At 43.9% G+C, this 24,579-nt stretch overlaps 1 protein-coding gene across 2 annotated transcripts in view; it reads left to right on the top strand.

Annotated features, from left to right (window-relative positions):
• Positions 1–3,424: 3,424 nt before the first annotated feature.
• The window catches only part of foxn2a (forkhead box N2a), a 44,734-nt gene continuing 23,579 nt past the window's right edge, over positions 3,425–24,579 (top strand). The window contains exon 1 of one of the 2 annotated variants that reach the window (XM_083658654.1): positions 3,425–3,527. The gene's annotated coding sequence lies outside the window, so the exon portion shown is untranslated. Of the gene's footprint in view, positions 3,528–3,781; positions 3,917–24,579 lie in introns of those variants that run through there. The other variant, XM_083658655.1, reaches the window with a different exon arrangement.

Raw genomic sequence — 24,579 nt, 5'->3', positions numbered from 1 at the left:
AACATTCAGGAGGTACCTGAACAAACTTGGGCATGCTAAAGACAAACATTCACGAGGTACCTGAACAAACTTGGGCATGCTAAAGACAAACATTCACGAGGTACCTGAACAAACTTGGGCATGCTAAAGACAAACATTCACGAGGTACCTGAACAAACTTGGGCATGCTAAAGACAAACATTCACGAGGTACCTGAACAAACTTGGGCATGCTAAAGACAAACATTCACGAGGTACCTGAACAAACTTGGGCATGCTAAAGACAAACATTCAGGAGGTACCTGAACAAACTTGGGCATGCTAAAGACAAACATTCACGAGGTACCTGAACAAACTTGGGCATGCTAAAGACAAACATTCACGAGGTACCTGAACAAACTTGGGCATGCTAAAGACAAACATTCACGAGGTACCTGAACAAACTTGGGCATGCTAAAGACAAACATTCAGGAGGTACCTGAACAAACTTGGGCATGCTAAAGACAAACATTCAGGAGGTACCTGAACAAACTTGGGCATGCTAAAGACAAACATTCACGAGGTACCTGAACAAACTTGGGCATGCTAAAGACAAACATTCACGAGGTACCTGAACAAACTTGGGCATGCTAAAGACAAACATTCACGAGGTACCTGAACAAACTTGGGCATGCTAAAGACAAACATTCACGAGGTACCTGAACAAACTTGGGCATGCTAAAGACAAACATTCACGAGGTACCTGAACAAACTTGGGCATGCTAAAGACAAACATTCAGGAGGTACCTGAACAAACTTGGGCATGCTAAAGACAAACATTCAGGAGGTACCTGAACAAACTTGGGCCATGCTAAAGACAAACATTCAGGAGGTACCTGAACAAACTTGGGCATGCTAAAGACAAACATTCACAAAGTACCTGAACAAACTTGGGCCATGCTAAAGACAAACATTCACAAAGTACCTGAACAAACTTGGGCCATGCTAAAGACAAACATTCACAAAGTACCTGAACAAACTTGGGCCATGCTAAAGACAAACATTCACAAAGTACCTGAACAAACTTGGGCCATGCTAAAGACAAACATTCAGGAGGTACCTGAACAAACTTGGGCATGCTAAAGACAAACATTCACAAAGTACCTGAACAAACTTGGGCCATGCTAAAGACAAACATTTACAAAGTACCTGAACAAACTTGGGCCATGCTAAAGACAAACATTCACAAAGTACCTGAACAAACTTGGGCCATGCTAAAGACAAACATTCACAAAGTACCTGAACAAACTTGGGCATGATGCTCCTAAAGACAAACAAGGAATTTGCTTGTTAGAACTGCTTGTAATGAGAAGTGAATCACATAGAAAGACAAATGTCTCCCAGAAAATCAGTCAGGCATGCGCCCTCATAGATATACTGTAAACACGTAGATACCTCCCTCTCTCTCTCTCTCTCTCTCTCTCTCTCTCTCTCTCTCTCTCTCCCTCTCTGAATGAATGAATGAATGAATGAATGAATGAAAATGTATTTCGAACATAAAAAAAGGAAATATACATGTACACATATATACATATAATAAAATAAAATAAGAATTAAAAACAGACAAAAAAACAAAACAAAAAACAAAAACAAAATAATTAATCAAATGGTCATGTCCGAAAAGGAGTAGGAGGAAGCAGATGCTTGTCTAGTCCTACCCCTATTCTCTAATATACTCTGTTCCAGAGTTCGTCATAACTAGACTAAATTTACATTATCTCTCTCTCTCTCTCTCTCTCTCTATATATATATATATTTATATATATATATATATATATATATATATATATATATATATATATATATATATATATATATATTTATATATATATATATATATATATATATATATATATATATGCGCCCTGACATACAACTGGCATTAACTCACTGCAAAGCCTGTTTGTCAAGTGAAGAGAAAAGAGGGGATGCATCAACAGCACCGCGCTACAGCACTGCTGTATGGCACAGCACTGCTGTATGGCACAGCACTACTGTATGGCACAGCACTACTGTATGGCACAGCACTGCTGTATGGCACAGCACTGCTGTATGGCACAGCACTACTGTATGGCACAGCACTACTGTATGGCACAGCACTGCTGTATGGCACAGCACTACTGTATGGCACAGCACTGCTGTATGGCACAGCACTACTGTATGGCACAGCACTGCTGTATGGCACAGCACTGCTGTATGGCACGCTGCACACATTTTCAGTGAAGTTAGATGGTCCAAAGAGCTACTCATGTCGCCCATAAAATGGAGTGGCTGAGGTGAGTAAGGTATCACCATTCTGTGAAAGTTACAGTTTGGTGTGAAGTCACTGTTGGCCAGTAAAGCTGCACTCAGCAGCACATAGTCAGGCAAAGACAGGCTACATTTGACCTGCAAGCTTTCCTGCACCAGCACCACCCATTGCGACTATTCTAATGTGGCCCATGCTGCAGATGGACCACACAGTATCGCTAATAGTGCATATCCCAGTCGTTCTCAAAGTGGGGTCCGGGGGGACCCCCAGGGGTCCTTGAGGGAGTTCCAGGGGGTCCCCAGCAAAAAAGAGAATCATTTTCACTCTAATGCCATCCATAAGCAATGACAGAATGGACGACTATTTGGTCATGGGTTTCATACCCTTTCTGCAATAAAACATCTAAAAAAAAAAAAAAAAAAAAAAAAAAAACTTATTTGTGGCAGTTTTAGGGGTTGACGTGAAACTTTTGTCAAGTGCAGACAAAACATATGGATGAGTTGTGTCTGCACTGCAGCTAGGAAAGGTAGCCTATTTTTGGTGTTTACATTGCCTGAATTTAGCACATTGCCTCTTACTATGCCCCGTTATGTCAACTACTGAGCTATATGTCAACATGTCAGTTCCTTTAGTTTAGTATCACCGTTGACTGCCTCTAGGTGGGGCCCCACTGAGGGTCCCCAATCGTCATGGGGCTGGCTGGGTGTGGTGGTCTTCTATCTCCGCCCTGGGCTGTTTGTGTGTTTATGTGGCACTCATCCAACTCTTACACCTTTTTTATCACATAGCAAGCGTCTCATTACTATTACACACCCTTCTCCATTGACTTCTCACTAAGCTTTAGTGGTTACAAAACAAACTACACCGCCTATTTATTTCCTTGTTCTAGCTCCGAGCAGCTGGTGACAAAAAAGTGAAAGCAGTGCACATTGATTGCACGTTGCAAAATAGGGATGGCGTGCGCGTTCGCGGCGCTCCTGCGCTGCGGCAGTTGCCAGGGGAGATAGGAGGGGAGGGGTTTTGATTGGCTGAAGTGGGCTTGTTGCCATGGAGACGGCGAGGGGTTTGGTAGCGTTGCCGTCGTGCGCGGCGCAGCGCGCTGGCTGTGGCTGCGTGTGTGTGTCTGTGTATGGAGGAAGCAGCTGCTGATGTGATCTCTGACATTGTGTGAGAGAGAGACAGACAGACATCTGAATAAACTGCGCACACTTTGCTCTTTGACTATAAGGTTCCTGCTCTGAGGCACGGCGCGTATGACTGTGAGTAACGCGATTACAGCATGTTTTATACACTACCAAACTATTCGCGTTGGTGAAATGCCGTGTGTGTTTGGGAACAAGCGGAAAGTCAATGTGGTCAAGTGACTTTGCTTTAGACAGAGCAGCAGCATGGCAGATCGAGCGACAGCATGTGGCCAGCTAGCTAACGTCACTTCTCTGCCTTTATATGTTCTTTAGGTTTTGAAGCTTAAACAATCGGAGCGGAAGATTTAGCTTCGTGATTGTATAATCATACATAGCGCTACATCAAATGGAAACACTTGTGCTTTTTAATAACGCGGTAACAGTAGATTTACCTCCACTGATCCGACGGACGAACGACTGCTAAAGCTACTTTTGCTTGATGATTCGGGGCTGGGTGAGCTAAGGTTGGTCTAGTCGTAAACTTGCTGTCGTCGAGCTAAAGCTAGCAACATTTAGCTCATTAACAAAGCAGAAACACTTCCAAGCGAGTACTGTTTTTAGTCAGGAAGTGCTGTGCAGTCGACGTCATTAACGATACGTGTATTGAACATTGAGGTTTGTGGCTGTGAGCTGTTTGAGCATTTAACGTTCTCTACCTCATGGTGATGAATGATAAGAACAATGTTTCTAGCTTTAGCTACAAAGCTCTGTCCAATTTCCATGATGTGCGAATGCGATTCCAAATGTCACAAGCCCGGGGGTTTGTTCCCCGGAACTTGTTTGTTACAGAGCGCTTTCAGTTTTAACGTGATCTTTAATCCACAGTGTCGACCCGTGGTATTCCATTTAACTGGCGTCAGTAAACTAAGACATTAGTTTTGTGTGCTTGCTATGGGGGTTAAGACGCATAATGTATATTGCCCTCATACCCAGAAATAGTCCAAAGTTATAATGTTGTGTATCAGCGGCACCAGATGAGGCGAGAGGCTATAGGAGGCTGCTGCACTCGCTAGCTAGCTAGGCACATGATGTAATGGATTATCACAAGATTGTCCCAGATACTGAATGCTCTACTAACAATGTCTGAGTGTTGGGGGAAAAACCTCTTTATTAATCCAGTAGGATTTTGTTATTTAAAATAGGTCTTCACATTAGTGGCTATTATTCCAAATATCAATTTGTCTAATGTTGCCTGCCCCTGGTACTCTCTCTGTGTGGTCAGTTGTGCATGTATCTACTAACTAGACTGGACAGACATTTATTTAGTTGTTTGTTTATTGTTTGATTTTTTTGTGCACATTTGGAAAAAGTGAGGTCATGATGACATGCATGGACTGACAATTATTTCAGCTCTAGAGTGAAAACGATCAACAAAAGATGAGATTTAAAAAAGTGATCAGTCTGCCATTATTGTATTGCCAGAAATGCATGGCCATATGTTGTTATGTTGTAGGTCGGAAACCATCTGTTGTTGTTGTTGTTGTTGTTGTTGTTTGTGGTCTCGCAACTACCTGGTTGAATGTACACATTGTACAGAGGCCTCTGAGGGTTAAGTATTTTCGCCTCCCAGAATAGACTCGAGCATGCTTGCTTTGCTTGACTGACATTCATTACTATAAATAAGACTCCTCATAACCCAGTGATGGTGTTATTGCTGACATGAAATGGTTTTCATGAGCGCATGGTGCTAATGTTGTGTCACAAGCAGAGTTGGGTCATCTTGGCACCATAACAAGGTTAATTATATTGCTGGCACAAGACTGTAAATGCATTGATTGCAGCGAGCACTATGGCGTGTGTTGAGGGCCTTTTCTACTTCAGGTGGAAAAAGAAAGCCAGCTGCTCAGTCTCTCTGGACCTGATCTTTTCGTACGGGGGCCGGCCGCTGAGTGAGCAGGATGGTTGAAATGGGAACACTTGTATTATGTTGTCTGTGAATCAGCCACTGTGAGATGACATATTTTTATTTCATGTTATTTTGATTTAGTCAGCTTAGTTTAATTTATGCACATCTGTGTGAAATTTACAACCAGTTGATGTTACAATTGAGTAGCTACATCAGGTAGATCATTTGGTATTGTCAGCTGTGTCCCTGCATAATTTTGTTAGAAAATCGTGGGAGAAAGCCCTGTATTGTTGGCCTACTTCAGTGGTTCTCAAACTTTTTTGGCTTCAGTACCCCCCCCCCCCCCCTTCCCTGATTTCTGAATCCAAGCACCCCCCCCCCTCCCTGATTTCTGAATCCAAGCACCCCCTTTCCCTGACTACAACATTTAGCTTTGAAAACGGCAAGAGAAAACTAAAGCATATATGAGTAATATGATATAAAGCCAATGAATCAATGATACAAACCCACCCTTTAAAGAATATTAAGATTACAATATAAGAAATGCAGTGAAAGAGTTACAATGAGTGCCTCCTGATTAGGGATGCCGACGGCTAGTCGGTTAAATGTTTAAACGCCGACTCCCTCACTAGTCGGCACGAGAAATACTAGTCGGTTAAACGATAATTAAATGATCATAATAAACAATGTGGGCGGGAGCTGCGTCTTTACCAGCCACTGCTGTAGCCCCTCCTCCTCTAATGCCCGGGTGTAAACAAAGCAGGCATGTGTTAGTCTGAGTGGAGCATTGGCTGTAACGTAGTGGAAAGGACTGGAAGGGAGATGGCATCTCATAAAACCAGTGCAGTTTGGCAGTATTTTGATCCAGTCAATGAAAATATGGTTGTATGTATGTAGGCTGTGTCAGATAAAACTGGCATATAACGTTAACCACTCGACCGACATTCCAGCACAGGCATGTGGACGCAAGGACACATGGACGCTATGGCATTGCTATTGCGTTAGCCAGACAAGCTAACCCGTTAGCCACACAAGATAATGCAGCTCATAGGCAATGACTGACTGCACAAGATGCTCTTCCACTCAACTTTGTTGAAGGCAAAGGCTTCCGAAAGTTAAATGGACTAGCCTGAATACAGGGCGCTGGGGTCAGTTGTTGATGTTTTCTGCTGTGCATTGTTCATAAACAGCGCAAGATGTTGTGAATATTGATTATGACGAACGTAGTTAATTAACGCTTTCAAATGGCTCTTAAATACACACACTATTTTTTTGTTTTAACCTTATAGATTAAATTGCGCCCAGTTTTGGCTGTTTTCTGAGTGTTTTCTTACTTATAGACTAGTCGACTAGTCGCCATTAAAATTTCAGTTTAAACGTCGGGAAAATTAGTGAGCAGATTTATTTTAACGTTTCATTTATTTTCATGATTTATTGTATTTTCCCCTTTCTCTCAAGTACCCCCTGTAGTACCTTCATGTACCCCCTAGGGGTATGCATACCCCAGTTTGGGAACCACTGGGCCCTACTTGCTAAATCATACTAATTAGATAAGATCAAAGTCAGTGCCTGTTCTTATGTTCTTATTTGAAACCTTGTTGCAAAAGATTTAATTGTGACAATGCCATCATGTAGTATTGACCATACAGTTTCATTCATCAAATCCATCTCGGATACCTCAAAAACCCTTGAAGAAACCCATCATCACAACACAACCTGGTAAACATACTGGTGTGACTTTTCTGAAAAGTTGCTCCATTGTTCTGCACCAGTGACTGAAGTGGAAGACATAATGTACAATATTACAATCAGTGAAACAACCTGACAGAAACAAAACCAGACCACATTATTCAGCACAGCATTTGTATCCAATGTATGTCAGGGAGTTCCCCAAACTTCTGAGTAGCCAGACAGCTAGAAGTCTAAAGACGGCTCAGACGGCTCGAAAGAGTAGCGTTTGTTCCCCAATTAATTAATGAACAAACCTCAAATATTTATCCATGAGAGTGTGTCAATTGAAATAATACAAAGGTCCAATACTCAATTTAATATATATGGCAAAACACAGACATACAATAACTGTGTTTCCCACAAGATTTGGAGAGATTGTGGTGGGTGGACTTTGGATCCTGTCTAGGGGGTCTAGGAGGATTCTCCCCCAGAAGATTTTCTATTTTTTATTTTTTGACATTTTAGTAAAATGCATGAATCTGGTGCACTTTGAGAGCAAAATTAAGAGGCTAGATGTATGAAGAAGACACACCACATTAATATCCTCTCTACTGTGCTGCGGCTTTACAATGATGAAAAAAATAAATGCCTCCCATCTATCTATCTACAGTATCTATCTATCTAGCCTATACATCTATAGAGCCATATGAAATCCGTTTTATTTTTTTCAAAATTCCGTTTTATTTTTCCCCGAATTCCATTTGTTCCATTTTAATTTAGGGGTTAGGAGCGATATTTTTTCTTTTGTTGATGACTTGGCTCTCTCAGACAGCCTCTTCCACATGTTCCTCAAGGTGAAAACTAAGTTGTGAGGTACAGTAAGGGTCCCACGCAAGACGACCCCTCTCTCAAAACACCCCAATCGAAAACTGAATCATTTCTCTAGGCCTGTTTTACATGTATGAAATCATTTAGGTTACTACGATCATTAGATCTACTTCTTATGTTGATAATTAGGCTTCTATCAATTTCAGCCAAATTATGGAAAATTATGCAATATTCCATGTTTTACAGTGGATTCCATTTTTATTACCAAACTCCATGATTCCGTCCGTTTTTTCCATTTTGCGGAAATGGAAATCATATGGCCCTACTATAGCCTATCTATCTATCTATCTATCTATCTATCTATCTATCTATCTATCTATCTATCTATCTATCTATCTATCAATCATCTATTCTAGCTGATCTATTCTAGCCTATCTATCTAATCTATCTATCTATTGGGATCGATCATCTATCTATCTATCTATCTATCTATCTATCTATCTATCTATCTATCTATCTATCATCTATCTATCTATCTATCCATCCATCCAAGGTCCGTCCTATTTACTGGAACAGCAAATAACGTTTCCATTGCATGAGAAGCTGACGGGATGTAACACTTGTTCCAGGTATTAGTCAGTTCCCTAAGTAAACAGTTACCCCAGATGCCTGCGGTGCACACCTAGTCGTTGATTATCCCTTACTTAAAAAACCTTTTCATCATCGAGTGTGGATCAATCACAGCCGTTTTCAAAGGATTATAAAACAAACGACAACTTACCCTGTGCTGACCGGCTCACTGGATATATTTGTCTGTAAGCTAGTGTTAAAGGTAGGATAAAATTAACAACACCGTCGCTGTTTGTTTGTTGTTGTTCTGTTCTGTATTCAGAGTTGGCAAAGTCGACATAATATTCTTTAAGAAAACAAGTCACGTTCACCAAAGCACAGTGAAGTTTGTTGTAGCGCGAGGCATATCACGCTAGTTTTTCTGTCTGTCCCCTGACTCCCAGCCGGCTGCAGGCATCTCTCTCGGGGAAAATGTTAGTTCGCTGCTGGTTTTCTTCCAAATATACTACTGATATTTTGAAGTATTTAGTACTAGTATATTTCAGGGCCTTCCTTTTCCTGTCGCAGCTACTGTAGCATGAGACAGGAGTGTAAACATGCAGTTAAGCAACGTCAAACGTAATTGCTTCCTGATGCTGTCAGCTTGTCAGAAGGGAGGGTGAAAAAAAAAAAAAATACCGATAGCAATACCGTTTGTCCAGACGCTTATTGATACTCCGGTACTGACCACTCAGGAACCGGTACCAATTTAGAACCGGTCTACGGTACCCATCCCTAACTGCACCATGTGCTTACATTACCGAGATGATATATGATATAAAGTGGGTTGATTACCAGTAAAGCCATCCTTTAATACAGCCTGGCTACCCCAACTCCCCAAAAATTCAATCTATAAAATAGCCGGTCGTCACAGGCAAGTAGGCGGAGAGATATCCGGCGACTGGCAGTTAGGGAACTCCCTGGTATTTGTGAAGTGTCCAAGGTACATTTGAGATATACTTGATATATCAGAATGGTCATATACATATAGGGGTGCACCGATCGATCGGCAAGCAATCTGTATTGGCCGATTTTGACCTCAAATATGCGATCGGCTGATTGCCGATATTTTTTTATATTAATTTATTTTTTTTATTTTTTTTAATAAAAAAAAGCCCTATCACTAATCAGGCTTTCCAACGATATAAAATACAATGCCAATTGGTATTATTAAAGGGGAGAAATAATCGACCGAAATAACGTTTCCAAACTTTTTTTGAGGAGTTTATATATCGGTGATCGGTAATCGGTGATCGGTCGATGATCGGTTGGGCAGATATTTCCCATAGGCGATCGGTGATCGGTGATCGGTGGCAAAAAAACGTGATCGGTGCACCCCTAATTACATAGCCTACATATGTCTAAATAGGCTATCTCAATGAAGGGAAAACATGACAAATAATGGTTTGTAGCTTGATCCCTGTCAAAGTAAGTTTGACGTAGCTCTTCAGAAAAGCTGGTGTTGCCCTGTAATCAGCCTTATCAGAGAATAGTGTACTCTGACCCAGAGTCTATGAAAGGCTGTGTCCTCTCAAAGCCACAGTGTTCTCTGTAAGTATGAGTGAGCGTGCTTTCACTGCATTGAGAAAGCTGTCCCATACTGTATGCCACAAAGTGTTGGGATTGCTAAACAGTGGTTTTCTAATAGAAATAATATTTATTTTTAATACAACATGGTAAATGGTAAATGGTCTGCATTTATATAGCGCTTTTATCCAAAGCACTTTACAATGAGTAGATAGTCTACATTCACCCATTCATACACCAATGGCGGCAGGCTGCCACGCAGGGTGCCTACACACCATCGGGAGCAATTTGGGGTTAAGTGTCTTGCCCAAGGACACAACGACAGCAGCTGGGAGGGAGCGGGGATCGAACCGCCAACCCTTGCGTCATTGGCTGACCCGCTCTACCTCCTGAGCTAAAGCCGTCCCCATAACATGCAATTCTGGAATATTTGAATATTGGACAAAATGAAATGTAAACCCTGAGTGTAACACACATACTCGGGATGCTCTATATAACGAGAAAACCTGCCACTCGTTCACGTAGCCTATTAATTAATTAATCGTTCGGGCAATCGCTTATATCAACGAATTAAACAAGCAAACTCACGGTTTCCTCAAGTGCTGCAAACGGCTTGAATGGTTTATTTTCCTCCCGACCTGTCTGTCTTGTCGGCTATGTAAAAATGCAAGAGTTGCATCAGCCTATATCGAGACATATAGCCTAACTTTTGTGGGGAGAAATAAATTGAAAACTATTGTCAGATATGACTTGAATGCCACTTGTAAAATCATACAGTGTAATGTTAGTGCGACGGTGCGACCACTATTTTGACTGGCGGCTTTTGGGCGATGTAACAAAGGCAAGCGCTCACTTTTTCTGGCACAGTGCCACCCCACGTTATTGCCTGAATGCATCGGAATGCATCTTCCGTTAAAACTGCATGTTTTTTAATCGAGTTTGGTTACGGATTCGCTAAAGCTGTTTCCACATCGCATTTCTTTTTATCGATACACCCTACCGCACCCCCAACCCGTTCACTCTACTCGCCATCGGCAGAGAGAATACGGACCATTCCCAGCTGTTTCTAAACAAAGACTCCTCATGTCTAGAAAGTAGGGGTGCACCGATCACGTTTTTTGCCACCGATCACCGATTGCCGATCACCTATGAGAAATATCTGCCCAACCGATCATCGACCGATCACCGATTACCGATTACCGATCACCGATATATATATATATATATATTTATTTATTTATTTTGTAAGCAGCTATAGCAGTTTCCATTTTACATATAGGCCTACATTTCATGCATCAAATTGAAAGTGCAGCACATTTTCTTTTTTTTCAACATCAATATTTTATATTTTGTAGGCTAAAGGAAACCGCCAACATGATTATACAGTACAGCAGTATAGGCTCTTTACAGCATTATGACAGGAATAGTAGGATTGTGTGTGGTCTGGAAAAAGGAGGCAATAAAATATACAAACAGGTCAGTAACCAAGCTTGCTGTTATATAGGCCAATTATAGTGATAATTAACAACTAATAATATAGAAATGATAATTAGGTAAACTGTAAGTCAGTTACTCTTAAACACCAGTCTTGAACCATGACTAAAGCCAAAGAGCTCCCACTCATAGAACCGGGGTTATGCACAATAACCGTCATACATTGGGATCCGCATCGAACGAACATCAAAAGGACCCGCCCATCGAGGCCGAGTTACAGTGTTATAATTAGCAGCACTATGAGTGCGATCTACATAATGGTGACAGGGTTACATGACGGGAGAAACAACAGAATCACAAGCTACACACGAGCTAAACTCCATCTGAGTAGTGGCATTAATTAGCGCAACAGACAATCAAACCGCACTAAGTGCAGCCTAAACAAACTTTATTGCAATGATTGCAGGTAGATCGATCTAAAACCAAAAGGGAATGCAATACAGGAATATTAACATAATAATGACTTACTGGTTGGTCATATACGCACACATGGAAGAAAGGGATTAGAACATGTTCAACTGTCCAAAGAAAGGAAGAAAGTCCGTCTGAACGGAGCGCACATCCACATAGGCTACTCAGCAGCATACTTTCGCTTCCTTCAAAGTGCCCGCGGGAACATCAATGCTCGCTAGATGTGGAAATTGTCTGTGTGTGCGCGTGCACTACCCCGACTACCACCGTGTCAATCTGGGACTTTAATACACACGGACTTAACAGCATGCAAATGCCTCGGTAGGCGGGAGGACTGGAGGTAACTTCTCTCTGCTGAGTCTGCTCTAATCACCAGCTGATTTGTGTGATTCAAAGACGCAAGGGGTGTGTTGACAGTCTAGTGCGCTGTGTGGAGGTGAGTACACTGACGAAAGCAAAGCGTGTGCTTTGCAACACAATGATATAAACGTTAGAGCACAATATGAAAGTTAAACGATAGACATTGAAGACATGAAAATGGGCTGCCTCATGTTTCTCACGTGCAGCATGATCGGCTATGCGATCGGCAACATTAAAGGAATATCGGAAACAGCAGATCACATATTTGAGGTCCAAATCGGCCGATACAGATTGCGTGCCGATCGATCGGTGCACCCCTACTAGAAAGGTAAAACCGGAAAATATCCTGCTCTGGCTAGTCGGACATGGTCCAGACTTCATGTTTAGAAGTGGCTTAATTGTATTGCCTGTTTTAAATTGTTGGGCTGGTTTAGCCATTTGATCACAGTGAATTGAAGAGGTGAAACAGACAGGCAGAATAGTAGAAAACAGAAGTGGATGGGCTCTGTCATGGTTTTACATTTACAAAGTTGTAATGCTACAGTATTAACAATGAGGCGATAGTCTGTTTTCTTTTTCAAGGAAGTGAAAGAAAACAACAATAGTTGTTTTAACCCATTGATACCTGATGCAGCATTTGTGTGTGTATCCCTTTAAGACCGTTAACGCGGTTCGCGGTCTTAAAGGGATACGCACACAAATGAGGGATATACACGCAAATGCTGCATCAGGTATCAATGGGTTAATGCAAGCAGTAGGCTAACTTCTGTGTTCTTCACAGCAAGCTTATGTCGTCATTATCTGTAGTATTTAGTGTGTAGACCTGCTTCTATCTTTTATGATGGCAACCTTTTATCCTTTGGTTGTCAATGTAAGATCTTTAGCGTAGAATCAGATGACGTTTAAAAGCACAAACATATATCAGAACGTTTTAATAATAGAACACCAAGGGTTATACAGGTAGGCTTTAAATGACTGAGACTGCACACATTCTTCACCACCTGCTCACAGCCATGTTCCTGTTGTGCCCACAACACCCTGCGAGATGTAGGGACATCCCCAGGAGTCTGCAGTGCCTCAGTGACATCCACAGTGCAATAATCAAATGGCTCTGAATTTGGGTTGCAAATGTGATCTTCTCTGTATACGAGTGTTGCCACCCATGTGTCCCCTCCCCTTTTTTCAGCCCCTAATATAATGAAGATTTTGTCCTGTCCTGTCCTCCTGCTTGGATGTTGAGTTTGTCCTCCTGGCTCTTATGCATGTGTGATGTTGGACATCCTTTTGCATCTCCAGACGCAACTTGTACAGCTACATGGCTAGCATTAACATTAGTCTGTTTCTATGCCCGTTAGCATTTCGTACGTTAAAGGGATAGTTCCGATTTTTTGAAGTGGGGTTGTAGGAGGTACTTCTCGATAGTCAGTCGTAGCCACTTTTACACAAAGATCCCGCAATATTGCCGTTACGAAGGCCCGCAACGCCCGCAGCCGCAGCGTTGCCACAGAAAAGGCTTTTACACAGAACCAAGCAGCCCCGCCATATTTCCGCCCCAGAGTGTGCTTTTAGATGAGGCGTGAAACATGGGCTTATTATGCTTATTAAACGTATTACGTACGTATTATTAATCGTAAAATCGTTTTTTTTTTCTTTTTTTTCTTTTTTCTTTTTTTTTTAAATTTTCACTTTAACTAGGGTAAGTACGTTACGCAGGGCGGCTCTCTATCATGTACGCATGCTGCTACTTGTCCATTCTCACCGCTGTAAAGTCTCTCTAGAGGCTGTGATACTGCTACTAAAAACAGCAGCACAATGGACTTATTTCAACACCTCTGACCAAAAAGCAGCTTGTTGCACTGCCGGCTGTAGCCTACAAGATAACGATTGCCACAACACACTCACACGCGCACACGAACACAGACATTATCACCGGACGATGAAACGTTGCCTTTACAGTTCACATAATAACAAAACAACACGTGAGGCCACCGAGTACTGATAGATTGGCTGTATTCATGGCTGCCTCAGCTGACTCACCTGTCCCTGTGTGTCTGAATTTCCCCCTAACTGCTATCGCAGTTCCACGCATTCCTGTTGTGACTTTGTGTTATTCTAGTACAGATATAACTCCGAGCACGGGTGGTCGCTTAGACACTAATATAATTATCTCACCGAGGAACACGCAAATCCACCAGTGTCAAGTTAGCAAGCAACAGCCAGGAAGTTAAGCATAGCAGCGGCAAGCTAAAACAGGAAGTTGAGTTGTTCTACCTTCAGAGTAAAAGCGTAAATTGTCAATTATGGAAAAAAGGGGGGAAAAGAGCTCTGCAGGGCAACAAATGTTTAGAGAAGTATAATAGTATAATAAATCGAAATCGAAAATCGGGTTTTGAGAGAAAAAATCGTCAATTTTAGTTTTAGGCAAAATCGCACAGCCCTAGTCGAGCGCTCCTTTTCAGGCAACTAATCATATGGAGAAACTAGCTAGCTTGTTAGCTGTCAGCTATCAAGTCATCATCACATAGTGTCTTTTCTTTAATCTGGTGGCAGCATTTTTCAGTAAAAAGTGAAACGACACAGATGGTTTATAGTGCCTGCCCCATTCATTGGGCCCAGGCTACCATTCACTGAGAACTCCCTCTAAATTACTATGCCTTTTGTCATTGTGTTTTATCTGCAGACTAAGCAGCTTGGCTTTCCGTTCTACAAAAGACTATTGACTATAATTGAGTGATACACTTTATTAAAACGATCATATTATATCAGAAGTTTTCTTTGTTTTGTGTTCACAGTGATGTCAGTAAGATTTGGTTAGGTCAGAGCTAGGCTCACTACATCTGCCTTTTTTTAACCCCAGGTGTGCATAAAATACAGGTTAAAAACTTAAAAATATATATATATTTCTTTTTATTATAATAATTATTGATTATTGTATCGGTTATCGGCCAGGAGAAGCAGATATTTATCGGTTATCGTATCGGTTGAAAAAAATCCATATCGTGCATCCGCAAAAACAATGTACTGCTATGGAGGGGGTCAGCAGAAAAACATATTTTAGCCACCTAAAAAAAGGCCCATCTAAACAAATCAATAAGTGTACGCTATATTAGAACAGCACTGTGTTACACCGCACATCAGTAAGTGTACGCTGTATTTAAAGAGCACTGTGTTAAGCCGCAGATCAGCTGTTACGGTTGAAAAGATGTAGATGCCAAAATGTCATTATTTTGCAGTCTGGGGCACAGCCTATTTATAGTTAATGTCATGACACACAAACAAAAAATGCGAAATAGTGCTTTGGATTTGGTTCTCCAACGATCTGCAAATACATGTTGTTTTCCCTGCGTAGCCGTACGGGCCTCTGTGTGTATTTACGGAAGTAACACATGGGCAGCGTGAGTATTCCTGTTGTGGCGCCCGTCAGACTACTCCATTTCTAGTTTGACATGTTTAGATTGGTCACAGCGGTTCGCCTCTGAATCTATGGGGAACAGCCCACTCCCACTTCCCCCCGCCCCCCCTCCCCCCGGCTGTCTCATTTCTGAGGGCGTGGCCTGGAGACGCAGCCCCGCCCCCTACTAGAGCCCGCCTCGCCCGGCAGTGCATGTGTGAGCATTTCCTTGATTGAGAGAGAGAGAGAGAGAGGAAGAGGGAAGCACGCCTGTGTCCTGTGTCACAATGGGCCTTTGTCTCCTCACTCCTGCCTGAATTAACAGGGTTTATTTAATTGAGACGGCAGTGTGACGACAACCCACACTGGCTATTGACCAGCCTGTGTGCAAGAGATACAACTGATAGCCTACTCCTTGGCTGTAGTATACAACTGATAGCCTACTCCTTGGCTGTAGTATAAAACTGATAGCTTGCTCCTTGGCTGTAGTATAAAACTAATAGCTTGCTCCTGGGCTGTAGTATAAAACTAATAGCCTACTCCTTGGCATGACAGCGGACAGACCTGCTCTTTTAAAGGGGCCCTGTTATGCATTTCTTAATTTTGCATCATATATATGCTGTTACAATCTTGGATGGTCATATAAACGTGGGCTAAGCTTCAAATAAATAGGTGAAAGCCCCCCCCCCCCCATGAAATCCCGTACACGAGATGGTACGGGATTTGAGCGAGAGCCACGGGTTTAGCTGATGTCAGCTAGTACTTGTTGCCTTGCCAACCTGGCTGTCAGACTGGCTAGCGCACACACCAGTAGTCTCATGGAATTCTCAACGGATTCAGGACCGCAAAAGCAAGGAGACGACATGGAGGTGAGCAAGGATGTGCTAAGTAACGTTAGCGCTTGCACAGCTGCCTTTCATCTAACATATGAATAATAGCTGGAATGACGAAGGCACACATGTTCAGAACTTGTAACGTTAGTCCAACTTGCTGACTTCTCAAAGTCCTAAATTTTTGGGGACCGTGTAGCCTTTGCTAGGAGAGGCCCAGCTATAGTCACAAGCATTTGGGAAGTTAGCTAACTAGCTAAAGCTACGTTAGCTCAGCTGTTGTCGCGGCTTGAATGATGTGCCGACAGCCTGCAATGCCGATAGCCCAAAAGCAGAACCAGCTGAGCGAGGCGGCGTGCAGTAGGCATGGGTCGGTTTGAAAATTTTGAAACCGGTTCGATATTCCCCCAAAAACCGTATCAAACCGGTATATCGAATTAAACATTTTCTTTCCTGACTGATGTAGAAATAAGACTGGGATCATGTAGGAGGCATGACTGAGATCATGTAGGAGGCATAACTGAGATCATGTAGGAGGCATAACTGAGATCATGTAGGAGGCATAACTGAGATCATGTAGGAGGCATAACTGAGATCATGTAGGAGGCATAACTGAGATCATGTAGGAGGCATAACTGAGATCATGTAGGAGGCATGACTGAGATCATGTAGGAGACAACTGAGATCATGTAGGAGGCATAACTGAGATCATGTAGGAGACATAACTGAGATCATGTAGGAGGCATGACTGAGATCATGTAGGAGGCATGACTGAGATCATGTAGGAGACATAACTGAGATCATGTAGGAGGCATAACTGAGATCATGACATGTAGGAGACATAACAGATCATGTAGGAGACATAACTGAGATCATGTAGGAGACATAACTGAGATCATGTAGGAGTCATAACTGAGATCATGTAGGAGTCATAACTGAGATCATGTAGGAGGCATAACTGAGATCATGTAGGAGGCATAACTGGGATCATATAGGAGGTCGGCCTAAACAAAATGATTTTGTAATCACGGCTGTTTTTGAAAGAAGGATATGAGGCTGCCATGTTGAGTGGTGGTGAGTGTTTGCACACTGAAATCTCACCACATGACCCCAGGAGATAAGCCTTCACAGCGGGCTGATTGGCCTGTACTTTGGAAAGGCCTTCACCTCTCTCGTGTGTGTGTGTGTGTGTGTGTGTGTGTGTGTGTGTGTGTGTGTGTGTGTGTGTGGTGAAAATCAAGAGATGTTAGTAACCATAACACGTTGACACATAAGACAATGTTGACTAAAAGAGCAGACTAAAAACTTCACCGCATCATGATGGTGGAATTCCTTTGAAGGGCAGTTTACACCAAAGATCCGCAGCGAGACGAAAGCGTCACAGGGAAAGTTGCAGAGGTGTAAAGTCTAAACTGGCCCTTCTCATCTCCACTCCAGCCGGCTGACGGTGTTGCCAGCAATTCAGCTTGTCAAGACGCAGGGGCTGTTTTGGGTACATCACCTTTCTCAACAGCCAATCCTAGCGAAGTCAGCTGGGCCCACGTGGGCTAGCGGCAGTCGTTATTATGGATCCCACTGCAGTTGTGGGCAGAACATGCCCTACGCAGCATTCAAGTGCCAGGATTGGCCAGGCAGGCACCCATGCAGACTGTTCTGACTGAGTAGCACAACAGGTGTTTTCATCTCACCTCAATCTGACAGCCTATTGGAGGCAAGGTGGTGCTGAGGCTACGTTGAAGCATCAGAATCAGAATCAGAATCACTTTTATTGCCACAGTATGCAAGTTACATACGAGGAATTTGTCTTAGTGTCTGTATGCAGCGTAGCGGTTACATCAATATACAGAGATAAGAAGTAGGAAGATAACTAAAGAGACAATCACAAAGTTGCAAGTGCAATCAAATCGAGTAAATATATACAATATGTACATGAGTGGTGAAGTGTTTTGTGGATAATAAATATGAATTTACGTTGGATTTACATGAGATTTACAGACTCAGTCAAATAGACGTTAAATAGGCAATAGGCAAGTATGTCTCTGTGTGAAGTGTGAATTTGTTTAGTGAAAAGTAACTTCCTGAACAACAGGCAGGAGGCGTGTCCTTTCCTCCTGAACAACAGGCAGGAGGCGTGTCCTTCCCTCTGAACAACAGGCAGGAGGCGTGTCCTTCCCTCCTGAACAACAGGCAGGAGGCGTGTCCTTCCCTCCTCCCGGTCGCTCGTCTGTTTGAAACTGTGAGGAGAATACTGAGCACGTCTGAAACATGACGACAGCAAAAACAACTGCTCCTTTGTACCAGCAGAATGTGGAGGAATAATGCCTTTGTGTGTCAGATAGATCCCTATTTACCCATTTAACCACTTTGATACCTTTCTTTAACACATTCACCTTGTCTGTCTGTCTCTGTCTGTCTGTCACTCCCTCTGACTGTCTGTCTGTCTGTCTGTCTGCCTGTCTGTCTCTCTGTCTGTCTGTCTGTCTGTCTGTCTCTCTGTCTCTGTCTGTCTGTCACTGTCTGTCTCTCTGTCTGTCTGTCTCTATCTCTGTCTCTCTGTCTGTCTGTCTGTCTGTCTCTCTGTCTGTCTGTCTGTCACTCCCTCTGACTGTCTGTCTGTCTGTCTCTCTGTCTCTCTGTCTGTCTGTCTCTCTGTCTGTCTGCCTGTCTGTCTGCCTGTCTGCCTGCCTACCTGTCTGCTTGCCTGCCTGTCTGCCTGCCTACCTGTCTGTCTCTGTCTGTCTCTCTGTCTCTCTGCCTGTCTGCCTCTCTGTCTGTCTGTGTCTCTGACTCTCTCTCATTCACATGTTCAGCGTAGGAAAGAGGTGAGTGACGACCCTGGACTGGCTCGTCACCTACTGTAAATATCAGTTAGCGTTTCAAATAACAGGCCTCGCCGTGGGCTTTGGTGACACACCTTTGTGTATCTGTTACAGAGGAGAAACTGGTTTGTGTCAACTGGCTCAGAGGAGGGTGTGGCCTGAGCACACCTGGTTCAGAGGAGGGTGTGGCCTGAGCACACCTGTGTACGAGCTCTCGGCACTTTGGCAGTCTCTAGAGTTCTTTCTCATCGTAAAGGTAAAGTCCCACTGATTGTCACACACCTGAGTGTGCGAAATTTGTTCTCCGCATTTGACCCATCCCCTGGGGGAGCGGTGAGCGGCAGCAGTGCATGAATCATAGGGTGATCTAACCCCCCAATTCCAACCCGCGTTCTGTTGTTTACATCAACGGAGTCAGTTGGACACAAGATTCCACTTAGAAAACAGAACGTTTTGGTGTCGGCTGTTACAGAGACACTGTGCATCGTTCCTTTATGGCAGTGGTTTCTCAAAGTGGGGTCCTTGAGGGGCTTGTTTTGTTGATGACTTGTCTCTCTCTGACAGCCTCTTTGACATGTTTCCCAAAGTGAAAACCAAGTTGTGAGGTGACGTAAGGGTCCCACACATATTTGACGGCTGAAATTGACACTGTGTGATGGTTCACAAAGGGGATTACTAAGTGACAGGAGAAATGTTTGCTGTGTGTTTACCAGCTTCTCTAGTGACAGAGATCATCCAGCCGCTGAGTGACTGTCAGTCTGTCACGAGCCCGTGTCACAACGCGTCGTGCCCGGGGGGGTAAACATGTCCTTGTAGCGCTTTGAGGATCCAGGCTGGACGTGTTTTATGCGCTACCTCCACGAAGGCAGATCCATGCTGGTTTTGTGGACCAGAATATAGAGTATGGTACCACTTCATAAGGCAAGCACGCCATCTATCCTATGGCAGTGAAAAGACGGATTGACGCTCAATGGTGGGGAACGGTTTTCTTCTAAATAACTCAGCCAAATTATAGAAAATGTCTTCAATATTCCATGTTTTATAGTTTTTTTCTTATATATATTTTTTTTTCTAGATTTTGTATCCCATTTTTATCCCCCATTAGTGCTAATTTTAATTTATTTATCCTGGTTGCTGCTCCACCCTCTGCCGATCTGGGGAGAGCCGAAACTGGCTCCATGCTTCCTCCGAGACATGGGCAGTTAGCCAGCCGCTTCTTTTCACCTGACAGAGGAAGCTTCACCGGTAGGACATAACACATGGGAGGTCCACGCTATTCCAACCAGTTCCCCTCCCTCCGAACAACCAGAGGAGGCACCACTTCAGCGACCAGGATATTGCATGTTTTTGGTGAGGGGTTCCTATATGAAGGAAACCCCCAGGGGCCACGGGGAGAACATGCAAACTCCACACAGAGGGGCCCTTTTGACGACCGCACCCGGGCGGTGGGCACTCGAGGACATGCAGACGGGCACGCACTCCTTCAGCGCTCGCAGCGTCCCAGGTGGGAATCGAACCCAGGACCTTCTAGCTGTGAGGCGACAGCTCTACCACTGAGCCACCGTGCCCCCTCCATGTTTTATAGTTGATTCCAATTTTATTACCAAATTCCATGATTCCGTCCGTTTTTTCATTTTGCTCTCAGAAGCACTGGGTTAGTACTGCCATGCCATCCAGTGCTCTCTGTCACACAGACAGGTTTGTGGAGAGAATGGGGGTATACAGTGCTCTCTGTCAGTCAGACAGGTTTGTGGAGAATGGGGGTAGACAGTGCTCTCTGTCACACAGACAGGTTTGTGGAGAGAATGGGGGTAGACAGTGCTCTCTGTCAGTCAGACAGGTTTGTGGAGAGAATGGGGGTAGACAGTGCTCTCTGTCACACAGACAGGTTTGTGGAGAGAATGGGGGTAGACAGTGCTCTCTGTCAGTCAGACAGGTTTGTGGAGAGAATGGGGGTAGACAGTGCTCTCTGTCACACAGACAGGTTTGTGGAGAATGGGGGTAGACAGTGCTCTCTGTCACACAGACAGGTTTGTGGAGAGAATGGGGGTAGACAGTGCTCTCTGTCAGTCAGACAGGTTTGTGGAGAGAATGGGGGTAGACAGTGCTCTCTGTCAGTCAGACAGGTTTGTGGAGAGAATGGGGGTAGACAGTGCTCTCTGTCACACAGACAGGTTTGTGGAGCATGGGGGTAGACAGTGCTCTCTGTCAGACAGACAGGTTTGTGGAGCATGGGGGTAGACTAGACTGCTGGCCTCAGCACTTTGCGCCTGTATCGACCTCCCCACATTAGGCTCTCTCTTCATGCACAGACATGAGCTTCCAGCGTTTCTCTCCCTGCTCGTGATGAGATGTTGCTCTCAGAAAACCTCTGAAGTGAACTCACTCTCGGACCTCATCATTTCACGCCACTGTTGTCCGTCACCTCCTCCACATTCCCCACCTACACTTAATATGGTCTTGATTTGCCACAAAAGCCTATCTGCATATGTCTTCTTGTGTGTTGTGAATAGGCTAAGTGCTTAACGGGATAAAAGAGCCGTTTGAAAGGGGGGGGGGAAATGTGCGTTGCCACCTGCTGTTAGCGCCTGCCTGTTTGCACATGAGGATGATTGAGCTAGCCGTGCGCGCGGCTGTTTTCACTTGCAGATGAGCCATCGGGTCAGCAGCAGTGCAGCATCGGGTCAGCAGCAGTGCAGCTTTGGTGTGTTTCACGGCTGAGCTGCAGTCAACAGGCCAGTGCAGCTCATTAGCCCCGCCCCCCGCCCCCCCACTCACTCGTTACGCACTACTGTCCCATGATGCAGTGCATCCCCCTCGCCTCGCCTCTCTCTTTGTAAGTGCCATGATAACGAGCATAATCGTCCTAAACGGCTGTGATGATCGACAATCACGGTAAAACACTTCCTGTGTTTGGATGGACACATTTTGGCCTCTGTTGATATTCAGAATAACAGCGGTAGAGCTGTCGCCTCGCGGCTAGAAGGTCCTGGGTTCGATTCCCACCTGGGACGCTGTGAGCCGCTGAAGGAGTGTGTGTGCATGTCCTCGAGTGCCCACCGTGCCCGGGTGGGGTCGTCAAAAGGGCCAGAAGTTGCTCTGAAGGAGCTACTCGGAGGAGAAGTGGCCCTCTCGCAGCCCCGGGGCCCCCCAGCTGAGAGGTCAGGGGTGACCACGATGGACTGAGGTGAACCTCCTCCCTGGTGCCTTCAGGTGAATCAGCGGGTCTATCTCCTTGCCCAGGGCAAGACTTGATCTCGAGTTCTCGACTACAAGCAACAGGTACTGAATGGGCAGGTTAAGGTTACGGCAGTTCACGGTTTGCTTCAGGATAAAGGGGGGACCCATGTGGGTATTTACAGTTGACTCTTGCTACAGAAAACACACACAGAACCACACCTGTTTATGAAATGCAGGCGTGCTGCTGCAACACCTGTGTCTCTTGCCACAGGCACACCTGTGCTGGACGGCAGGTGTGCTCTGATCTGTGACGTCAATGCTTCTCATCAGCTTTGAGTCATGCAGTCATAAGCTGTGTTTCCATTACAGTTTTTCGCAAAAGAATTGCGATATTTCTACAACTTCGACAATGTACAATTGCGACTTGTAGGCGTTTCCATTGAAGTTGCGTTTGAGTGATTCCCCGTTGCAGCAGCTGCCACAGTGATTACGCACGGGGATCTGCCCCATATCCCGTCCCCTGCATGCTCAAATCCAACCAATGGTCAATGCAAATCCCAACATGAAGTTACAATGCATATAAACGAGCCTGATTATCAATTCAAAAGAAAATGAGTCGCAAAATGTTGCTGGCTGCGTGAATGCAGTCAGCGCGACAGGCAGAGGAAAAAAGGTAGCCTAATAGCCTACAACTGGTCCGATTTAGAGATGGAGGGGGGAAAAGGCTGATTTGGTTCTATAATTGCACCTGAAACGTGTGCAATGTATTAGCCTACTCACAGTCACTGTATTCACTTCAGACAGCACCACCGCACCAGTGTGTGCTTTTCATCCTCTCATCTCGCCGCTGTGCCAAATGCGCGCACACAGGCAGCCTGCTGTCACCATGGACCGATTTCTGCCATTAAACATTATCTAATTTGCCCGGCTACGCTTTTGCATAACACTCGTCTTTCTGCTAGGTAGCGTTGCTTCAAAGTTTTCCACTTGCTGCGGAGGTTTTGACACGGCTATCGAACCTTACTTACCAAACTTATTTTCCGCTCCTTTTCCAAGGGATAATGGATAATATGGGTCACATGACGTGCAAATGCGAAAAATGTGTTTCCATTACACTTTTGCGATAAACTTCTATATCGACACGTCTGAAAAACCACCTCATGAGAGCGAAAAAACTTTTTGCGATATTTGGGAGGTTTTTCGAAATTCACGTGTTTCCATTACCCAATTTCTATTGCGATATTTAGATTTTGCGCATTTCTGAGGGTAATGGAAACACAACTATAGAGGGCTTCCTAACCTTTTGTGACTCAGGGCCTGCTTGAAAATCTCAAACATCTGAAAGGTACAGAGGCCAAATGATGTGTTCTCAGAGCACTTTTTATTTTAATCCATCAGCACCACACAGAAGTCAGAAACTAAAACTATAATAATTACCATAATTGCAAATTAAATAACGCTATCATTCTCATACTACTACTACTATACTACTATTAATAATAATAATAATAATAATAATAATAATAATAATAATAATATCATTATTGATAATAATAATAATGTAATAATAATAATAAAAATCCCCATGAAGATTGTAATGTTTTGCTAATTATTTGGCGGCCCACTTCCAATACTTGGAATACCCCGGCCCACAGGTTGGGAATGGCTGATCTAGACGGTTACAAACTAAGGAAGACCCTAAATGGTGCTTAAAGCCGCCCTTCCAGTGTATTTTGTCATTGGTTTGTTAACGTTTTAACACAAAATGTGATGCCTCAATTATGTAATGTTAACGTTAATGTGTGTTTGTGTCATTTATGTTTCACTCTGATTAGAGCAATATGTGAAATTCAACTTTCAGTTAGCATTGTTGGCTAGTATGTAGCTACAATGCTACATGGGTTGCTATAGCAACCTATAGCCTGTGTTTGGTGTGTGTGTGTGTGCGTGCGTGTGTGTGTGTGTGTGTGTGTGTGTGTGCGTGTGTGTGTTTGGGTGTGTTTGTACTTCCGCTTCTGTCTCACTCTGCAAACTCGCTCCAGAGTTTGACCCAATTCCTGTTTTATCACAACAGTGGGCAAGAATCTGCGTCTCCACCCCACCCTGTGTGGCTTAAGCTTTACTCCCCCAGCATCCAGCCCCACGCTATGCCGGTCCTGAT

Source organism: Poromitra crassiceps (assembly GCF_964638095.1).
Source record: "Poromitra crassiceps genome assembly, chromosome: 22".
Taxonomy (NCBI): domain Eukaryota; kingdom Metazoa; phylum Chordata; class Actinopteri; order Beryciformes; family Melamphaidae; genus Poromitra; species Poromitra crassiceps.
Note: the sequence above shows the minus strand (reverse complement) of the source record. Positions and strands in the feature narration are given on the sequence as shown.